Source organism: Arachis duranensis, chromosome 9 (genome assembly GCF_000817695.3).
Source record: "Arachis duranensis cultivar V14167 chromosome 9, aradu.V14167.gnm2.J7QH, whole genome shotgun sequence".
NCBI lineage: Eukaryota > Viridiplantae > Streptophyta > Magnoliopsida > Fabales > Fabaceae > Arachis > Arachis duranensis.
In genome coordinates this window covers 69813557-69823723 of record NC_029780.3, presented here as the reverse complement: position 1 = coordinate 69823723, position 10167 = coordinate 69813557, and positions in this window count along the sequence as shown.

Genomic DNA, 10167 nt, shown 5'->3' with positions numbered 1-10167 from the left:
GCATTAAATTTTTGTTGATTGTTAGATGAAGAGTAAGCTATAGAAAGCAAGATTAGTAGAGAATTGAGAGAATTGACCCTAGACACTTGAAAGTTAGAATGATATACACTACCAAGGGTTCAGTGCTCAATTCTATGTTCCTTGCTTTCATGAGCTATCTTCTTCTTGCAAGTTATTTGTATTGTATTTTGTGATTTGAATTAGTGAAATCCAGTTCATATTTGTCTTGAAGAACTTATTTATTTTTTTAACCAAGTAGGTAGAAACATTTTGCATTTAGTTGCATTTAAATTAGGTTGCATTGCATGACATTCCATCACTTTAACCTTAATTATTTACCTTGGATTTAGCATGAGGACATGCTAGTGTTTAAGTGTGGGGAGGTTGATAAACCCATATTTCATGAGTTCTTTTGTGCTTATTTGAGTGATTTATATAATCCCTCACCTACTTATTCACATTAATTATTTTAATTACCTTTATTTCCATTCGATGCCGTGATTAGTGTGTTGAGTAGTTTCAGATTTTCTAAGGCAGAATGACTTAGAGGATGGAAAAGGAAACATACAAAAATGGAAGGAGAAAGCAAAACGGAGCTTTAAGGAAACTGGTGTTCACGCGATCGCATGGACGACGTAATCGCGTGCCTTAAGCAGAACGCACATGACGCGGTCGCATGACTGACGCGACCGCGTGGCAAGGAAAAGCTCCGAATGACGCGACCGCGTGACCCACGCGGACGCGTGACAGAGGCCACGCACCAGAAAATTACAGAACACACCCCAGCGAGTTCTAAACCCCTTTTTGGCCCAAATCCAAGTCCAGAAAGCATAGACCAGAGGTTATAAAGTGGGGGAATGCATCCATTCATAATCATGCTCTCATAATTTATTTTTTCATGTTTTAGATGTAGTTTTGGAGAGAGAGGTTCTCTCCTCTCTCTCTCTCTTAGGATTTAGGTAGTGTTCTTAGAAATTAGGATTTAGGACTTCTCTTAGCTTTCTAGAGTGACTCTCGATCCCAGGTTTAATATTCCTTTTTACTATTTAAATCTCTTTTATATTTTGATTACTCTGAAGCTTTTATTATGTTTGATTGATGTTGCCCAATTGGCTGTTGATGACATTTTTATTTAATGATAATTGACGTATTTTCAGTTTATAATTATTCTCTTTGAATTAAGTTGCCATTGCTTCCCATCTAAGGATATTTTTATTATTCCAGCAATTTTACTTTTTTTCCTTTTGGTTCTGCTATACCTTGCCAAAGGTTTATTTTACAGCTATTATTTTATTTTATTTTACTTATCATATAATATATTCGCACCTTACTTCCAAAACCCCAATTTTACCTTTTTCATAGCCAATAATAAGAACATACCTCCCTGCAATTCCTTGAGAAGACGACCCGAGGTTCAATACTCGGTTATCAATTTTAAAAAGGAGTTTGTTACTTGTGACAACCAAAACGTTTGTACGAAGGGATTTCTGTCGGTTTAGAGACTATATCTACAACGCGACTGGTTTTATGACATTCTTTACTGGCAAAAATCCTAACGTTAGTCCCCCTTTGTAGTAGCGATCCCTTCTGTAGTTGGGAACTTCATGCATAAGTGTGGAGTGGAGACCACCGTAGCTAGCTGATTTACGTTGTCTGACCTATTAGAGCGTTGTATGCGGAGTTCACGTTGACTACGATGTAGTCTATGCTCATCGTTCTAGACCGTGTTCCTTTTCCAAATGTTGTGTGTAGTGGGATGTACCCTAGTAGTTGGATTGGGGCGTCTCCCAGTCCGAACAAGTTATTTGGATAAGCTCTGAGCTCTTTCTCTTGTAGGCCGAGTTTGTCGAAGGCGGAGTTGAACAGGATATCTGCGGAGCTTCCTTGGTATACCAACGTTTGATGGAGATTGGCATTGGCAAGTATGATGGTAATGACCACAGGGTCATTATGCCCTGGGATGATGCCTGCGACGTCCTCTTGAGTAAAGGTAATATTGGGGAGGTCGGGTGACCTGTCCCCCTCTCTGACATGATACACCTCTTTAAGGTGTCTTTTGCGGGATGATTTGGGGATCCCTCTTCCTATGAATCCTCCATTAATCATGTGAACATGCCTTTCAGGGGTGTGAGGAGGACGTTCACCTCATCCGACCTCTTCATCCCTTCTCCTCTTTTTTGGTTCATCCGCTCTATTGGCTAAGAATCGATCTAATCTTCCTTCTCGTGCCAATTTTTCTATGACATTCTTTAGGTCATAGCACTTGTTGATAGAATGCCCGTAGATTCGGTGGTATTCGTAATACTCTGTCTGACTTCCTCCTCTCATGTGTTTAATTGGGCGAGGTGGTGGGATCTTCTCAGTGTTGCATATTTCCCGGTAAACGTCCATAAGAGACACCCGAAGGGGGTGTAGTTGTGGTACTTTCTGGGTTTCTCAGTAGGTTGGTTTTCTTTCTTCCTGGACTCTTTCTCCTTGTCCCGAGGTGGGTAGGAGAATCCAGTCTTTGAGGTTTCTCCTAATCGGGAGTTCTCTTCCATATTAATGTATTTCTCCGCTCGTTCTTGTACTTCGTTGAGAGATGTTGGATGCTTTTTGGATATGGAGTGACAAAAGGGTCCTTCTCGTAGGCTATTGATGAGACCCATGATAGCTGTTTCTGTTAGAAGATTTTGTATGTCCAGACATGCTTTGTTGAATCTCTCCATGTAACTACGGAGGCTTTCCTAATCTCCTTACTTGATCCCTAGCAGGCTTGCAGTATGCTTGGCTTTGTCCTTCTGGATGCAGAATCTAGCTAGGAATTTCTTGGCAAGGTCATCGAAGCTTGTTATCGACCTTGGCGGCAAGTTGTCGAACCACTTTATTGCCGTCTTGGTCAAATTGGTCGGGAAATCTTTACAACGGATTGCATCTGAGGCATCCATAAGATACATCTGACTTCTGAAATTGCTGACATGATGGCTTGGATCGGATGTACCATCATACAGGGTCATGTCGGGGGCTTTGAAGTCCTTTGGAACTTTAGCTCTCATGATTTCTTTTGTGAATGGGTCTTGGTCCTTGTGGGGGCTATCCTCGTGATACGATCGAGTGGTATTAGTTTTGATGTCTGCTTCGAGCTTTAGGAGTTTATCTTCTAGCTCTCGACGCTGTTTCGTTTCTCTCCGGAGGTCTCTCTCGGCCTCTCGCTGCCGTTCAGCTTCCTGTTCGAGTTAATTAAGGCGATCCTGGTGTTGACAGATTGCATCCAACATTTCTGTGTTTGGGGTTTGCTTGTCTCCCTTGGATTGAGGTGTGTCCTTTGATACAGCATCCATATTTTTAAGCGGCGTTCTATCTTCCAGACTGGAGTTATGGTCATTGTCAGGATTGTCTGCCATGACGGTGGGATGACTTCCAGGTTCTCCGGCAACGGCGCCAATATTCCAAGGGTTACCTGAAACTGAAGGTCGATCTCAGATGAGATCTTCTGAAGTGATCAGAGTCGTTGGGTTCGACTTGCTGGTTCTGGAGATGCTGTTGATCATTGATCACCGGAGGGTGGTGGTACCTGCAAGAGACTCCGATGCTTAAGTTAGCATGGGATTTAAGCAGGTTTTTTATGTAGAATCAGAGTGTGAGTTATACCTGGGTGCTCTAGTGTATTTATAGTAGTGTGGGGTGACCTTCCTTGAGATAAGTTTGTTATCTTATCTTATCTTTTTGAGGATGAGCTCACCTATCTTTTGGCCAGCCGCCTTTAGGTGCTGTGTCCTTCTGTTTTGGGCCTATTTTGGGCCTCTGGTGATTTGGCCGAGCTCTTTGAGAGGAGGTCGGTAACGAGCCAACCTTACAAGAGGTCGGTTATTTTTGTCTTCGTCCAACCCGGTCCTTATAGCTCAGTCCAGGGTATGAACACATAGGTTTCTGAATTTATGAGTGGACCGTTAGAGTACTATATTGATCATGATTATGGAAACTTAAGAGTTGATGGTAAACTTGTGAAATCAAGGATTAATGATGGTTATGACGAGTTCGGGACTCGAAGAGAAATGGTGAATTATTGGATATTGAAAGTGATCACTGAATGAAATATGGATATATATTGTTGTATACTAAGACTGTTGAGACACTATGCGCCTGGCAAGGATGGTTGGTGAGTCCTGCTTGTTAAGGTCGCAGTGGCGGCATAAGTGCGGTAGTTAGTCTTGCTTATATTAAAATGTGAGGTTTGGTGACTAAGAATCCCGCTCGCATCCTTTTGGAATCACAAGAGTGTGCTAGGTGCTATATCCTTGGACTGTGTGCCAGGCATGATATCCCTAGGGGTTCCTATTTATATTCATGACCGAAAGGTGACATTCTCATGGGAATGTGTCGGGTTGGTAGTTGAACCGACAATGTGATGTCAGCCAATAGGACAGGCATTTATAAGTTTGAATCTTATGCTGGATGTGAAGTTTTAGGAATGCCTTTGGTGTCCCAGAACCTTATATCTTACATTCCTGGACACTGTTACCATACTGAGAACCTCCAATTCTCATACCATATTCTATTGTTATTTTTCAGATGCAGGTCGTAACCCACCTCAGTGAGTTGCGAGATGGTGACGGAGCGGATGATCTTTAATTTTATCACCTTTTTTTATTTTAGTTTATGTTGTTATAGATTATCTCTCTCTTTTTTATCCTTGTTGCCTTATAGGTTTGACTTTGAGATATAAATTGTATAAGCTGTTTTAACTCAAAAACTTTGTTATGTTTGTATGTAACTAGTCGGCCTAAACTCCGCGGGTTGTGGCTAGTATTCTATGACTATTATGCTTATATATCTACATATACTTTGTTATCTTGTACCTGTATCTTATCCTTTACGCTTTTAGTTATCGTGTGAACGCTTCGCGCTTTTCTGTTTCTGTTTTGAGCTTTAATTCTTCATCGGGCTTCTCGTGGCACTTAGTTATCCTTTGCTTTATGGCATGAGGTAAGCTTTAGGGTAATTAGGGTGTTACATTTAGTGGTATCAGAGTGGTTCATCCTCGAGAGCCTGAGGGATGGATTAATTCTGCTTCATTGCATACTCTGTGTCATTTTCTTTCATGCTATTTAGGTTATCTGCTTGATATGTGTATAACATGATTGTTTATGAGTAATTTTTTGGGATAATTGATGCATTAGGCTTTTGATATTATGACTGATAACCTTGATATCAACTGTTTGGTGTAGATAAAAACCTCGTACAAGTGCATAGAGAGGCAATGAAGGTAATCAACCCGTTAATGAAGATGTCGAGTTTATGGCGGCAGTGGCCAACCTGGCTAATACTATGGAAGCGAATGCTACTATGACTATGCAAGCTGTAGAAAGGATGGGTCAACCGGCTGGGAACAGGAATGAAAATGGAAATAAGATTGGAGAAGGAGATGGTAACAACTTGGGTGGTGCTCCGATGACCTTGGCTTCATTTCTAAAGGTTCATCCACCAACTTTTAGGGGGTCAACCAACCCTATTGAAGCAGATAATTGGTTCCAGGCCATGGAGCGTGCTCTATAGGCTCAACATGTTCTAAACAATCAATTTATGGAGTTTGCGGTGTACCAACTTCTAGGAGAGGCTCAACACTGGTGGCAAGGAGAATGCCACTTACTACAACTTTAGAACACCGAGATTCCTTGAGATGTATTTCAAACCGCCTTCTATAAGAAATATTTTTCCGAGTCAGTAAAAGAAGCTAGGGAGTTGGAGCTTATGCAACTGAAGCAAGGCTCATTGTCCATGGTCGATTACGCTAATCGGTTCGAGAAACTCTGTAGGTTCTCAAGGGTGTGTCAGGGTGCCCCGAGTCCTATGAGAGTTAGAAGTGCATCAAATATCAAGAAGGTCTGAGAGAAAACATCATGACTACTGTGGCTCCTTTGGAGATTCGGATCTTTTCCGAGCTTGTGAATAAGGCGAGGGTTGTGGAGGAGTGTGGGATGAAACTGAAAACAGTAAAAAACCTTAGAAAAATATTAGAAGTAAAAAACCGGGCGTTAATTTTAAAGGTTTGCCTTGAAGTTGGGTCAAACGGGCTAAAAATGCTAACAAGTTGGACCAGGCCCAAGTTAGGCCCAAGCCCAATATATATAAGCCATTAAATGAACCCTTCAGCTCATTAAACACAACTTGAAGAAGAGAGGAGGGTTTCCACTAAAACAATATTCACTTCTCACTTCAACTCATGATATCTCGAGCTACGGTGCTCTGATTTGCGTGCCATCACCGGCTACGCGAAGCTCTCGCGAAACTCGTCACATCTATCTAAGCGTTGTGGTAAGTTTCTCGAGTTTCTCTATTCAGTTTTCTACCCTAAGAATTTCGAGTTTGATGAGTGATGATCTTGAGAAAACCTTGTATTTTGGTTATTTAGGTGCTACTCCTTAGGGAGGAAATGTTGGGTTCTAGCCCAAATTTCAGTAGATAAGGTAAGATTCTCAAGAATCCTAGGAAAAATGATTAATTATGAGTGTTAGGTTTTGATTTATGTGGAATATGTGATATTAGCTTGGATATTGGAGCTTATTGGTGCTTGTTGGAGTGGAATTAGTGGCTTGCTTGTGGTTGGAAACCTAGCTTGTGCTGAAATCTGGGTTTTTGGCATATTGGGAATCGACCAAGGTATGGCTTCGGTTTCCTCTATATAGTATATAATATTCATGGATACTTAGGCTAGTGACCCATATGATAGGTTTGAATTAAAATGGTTGTTGAGTTGTTGAATGATAATGTATGATGATTTATGATGGGTTGATGAATTTGAGTAATTATGATGATTAATGATGATACGATGGTGATGAATGATTGTGTGGATTGAAAAGTGAATGGTAATGATATATGTGATGTTGAGATTGATGAAATGGTAATGTGGGTGGAAAATGTGAATGAGGATTGATTATAATGTTTATACCTTTGATGTTGAGGTTGAGAATAATGATATGTGAAGGAAAAATTAGTAAGAATGGTACAATATGATATAGAAGGTAGATTTTGATGAAAAATGGAGTTTGGAATGCTTTTATTTGGTTTTGGTCAGTTTGAGTTATGAAAATTGGGAAATTGGTAATTTGTGAACTTTTGGTAAAAGTTGATTTTTAGTGAACTTTGTCTGATCATAACTTATGCTTCAGTTTTCAAAATTTGTTGAAATTGGTTTAGAATCAAATTCATTGAAAACTCTTCAAATTGATATAAAGTTTGTAAGATTTGGATTTTTGTAGAGGAAGTTATGATCGTTCAAAGTTTCATGTCAAAATTTGAAATTCTGTAGAGTTGCAGAATTTTGTGATTTCTGGTATATGCGCACGTACATCCCTGCGAAATTTTAAACATGTGCGCACGCATAGACCTGTGCATACGCACACGCAGAGAAAGGCAGTCTGTTTAGAGCGCTAGCACAGCCTGTGCGCGCACATACCCAATGAACGTTTACAACCTGTGCGCACAGACACGTTGGGAAGGGCAATCTGTTGAGGGTGTGAGCATGTCTTGTGCGAGCGAACAGAATTGCAAAATTTGGTACTTGTGCATACGCACACGTTTTAAAACTTCTCCTGGGCATGCGGACGTGCACCCCTGTGCGTACGCACACGCCCTGTTTCTCAAACTTAAACTGTGTTTTCAATAATTTCACCTTCCCAATAAGATTGTAAGCTTCTGTGATATCATTTTAAGACTTTAGGGCTAAATTTTGGGTATGAAAACATGGGAAAGAACCTATGGGTTTTAGTTGATGTTATTTAGAAAAATTAGAAAATAGAGGCTTAGGTTTTGGGTGTATTGAGGATGGGTTTGTTGGCCTGTGAAGGTAGATTGGAATATGAAATGAGAATTAATGAACTGCTGAGTTCGGAATAGAAATGTGAATTGACAGTAGTTGAGATGAGTCGAGGACTCAGAATGGAAATGTTGCTTGACAGTGGTTGAGATGAATCGATGACTCGAATGTGCAATGATGAATCATTGATGTATTGAAAATATTTTCTGAAAAACCACTAAGCTACTGTTTTATACTGAGATTGTGAAACGTTATGCGCTTGGCAGGGAACGGTGGTCAATCCCGATTGTCGAGGTAGCGGCGGCGACGTAAGGACGGTGGTTAATCCCGCTTACATTGAGATGTGAAGTCTGTGGCAAGAGTATCCCGCTTGCATCCCTTCAGATCAATAGGGTGTGCAGGCACAAAATCCTGGACGGTGTTCCGAGCACCATATCTCGGGGGTTCCCAATGATGATTTCGAAGGGCGACATCTCTATGGAGATGTGTCGGGTTGGCAGTTGAATCCGAGAATGTGATATCACAGCCATTAGGACAGGCATTCATCATGTGCATCTTCTAATTGTTTGTATGCTTTGCCGACTTGTAATTGTATGCCTAATTGTATAACATGCCTAATTGCTTACTTGACTTACTTGCCTTATATGCCTCTACATGTGTTTTACTTGCATTATATAATTGCGCTTTCTACTGGGATTGAGGAGGTTTGGAAGGCGGTGGCGATGGGATCGCATGGAGGATAGGTTGGTGAAGGCTGTGGGATAGCGAAAACTGTTAGAATAGAAAATCCCCTAAGATAGATTACCCTTTTATTGTATTATGGTTTAAGTTATGCTTTACTATTTTAATATGCTTTAAGATAAATCTTGTGATGGATATGAAGTTCTAGGATTGCCTCTGGCGTCCCGGGGTCTTATATCCTACATCACTGGGCACTGTTACCATACTGAGAACCTCCAGTTCTCATGCCATATTTCTGTTATTTTTTTCAGATGCAGGTTGCAACCCACCTCGGTGAGTTGCTTTGGATGGTGACAGAAGTGGAGGATCATAATACTTTTGGAGTTTTTGTTTATTTTGTTTATACATCTCTCACTTTTGTATTTTGCTTTGCCTAGAGGCTTGTATTGAGAGAGAAAAACTTCTATAAGTTGTTTTAAATTTCAGGTTCTGTTTTGTCTGTATATATAGCTAGCCGGCTTAAACTCTGTGAGTCGTGGCTAGATTCTCATGATATTATACTATTATCTTATACTATATCTGTTTCTTGTTCTTTAAGTTGGAAGCTCGTTAGTACATTTTGCGCTTTTAAATCCTGATTTTGAGTTATATCCTTCATCGGGCTTCTAGATTATATTAATTTTTTCTATATATATTATATGTATAAGCTTTAGAACTGTCGTAACCTTTGATTAACCTTTGCTTTACGATGCGAGGTCAAGCTTAGGCTAATTAGGGTATTACAATTAGTACCACACAGCGAGAGAAAGATGTAATTAGAGTAAGCATTCTCCAGATTTAACTTGTGATTGTTGTGAGTGTTTTCATCCTTATGACTCATGCAAGATGGGTATAGGTGGTTTCTTCAATCGTGGATGGCCTGGTCACATGGCGAAGGATTGCACTCATGGGAAAATTGATCCCCGGCAACGGCGCCAAAATTCTCAAGAAAATAGACAAATGTTGGTTGGGGTCTTCAAGAGGGCCACCTCCATAAGCACAATTATTTTGCACCAAAGTGATTAGTTGAGGCTTCAACTCAAAATCATTTGCATGAATATTTGGGGTGAGGATGCTACTCCCATAATGTCTGGGATTAGAGATAGTGTAAGAGGCCAACACCCTTCTTGCAGGTTGAGCATTGTTTCTCACTCCCTCTTCACGCACCTCAGCCTCCATGACTTGCAAAAATCACAAACGAACCAAATGAAACCTGGACATTCTAATGCTAGAATGTGGTTAAAGGGTTAGGTGACACAATGTGTCAAACAGTTATTGTGCTTAGAAAAAATAAAAAAAAATGCTTAATCTAGATTATCACCCTACTTAATCATTGTCAATCTAAATCAATCCCCGGCAACGGCGCCAAAAACATGATGAGGGAAAATCGATTCCACACAAACTCACCGACAAGTGTACCGGGTCGCATCAAGTAGTAATAACTCACAAGAGTGAGGTCGATCCCACAGAGATTGATGCATTGAGCAATTTTAGTTTGGTGATGAATTTAGTTAAGCAAATATTTGATGGGTTGGCTGATTTTGACTGACAGAAGCTAAATTGCAATTGAATAAGAGTGTAGAAGGTAAATTGTGCAGAAAAGTAAACTGTAGAAGAGATAAATTGTAGAAACTTAAAGTGCAAGAAAGTAA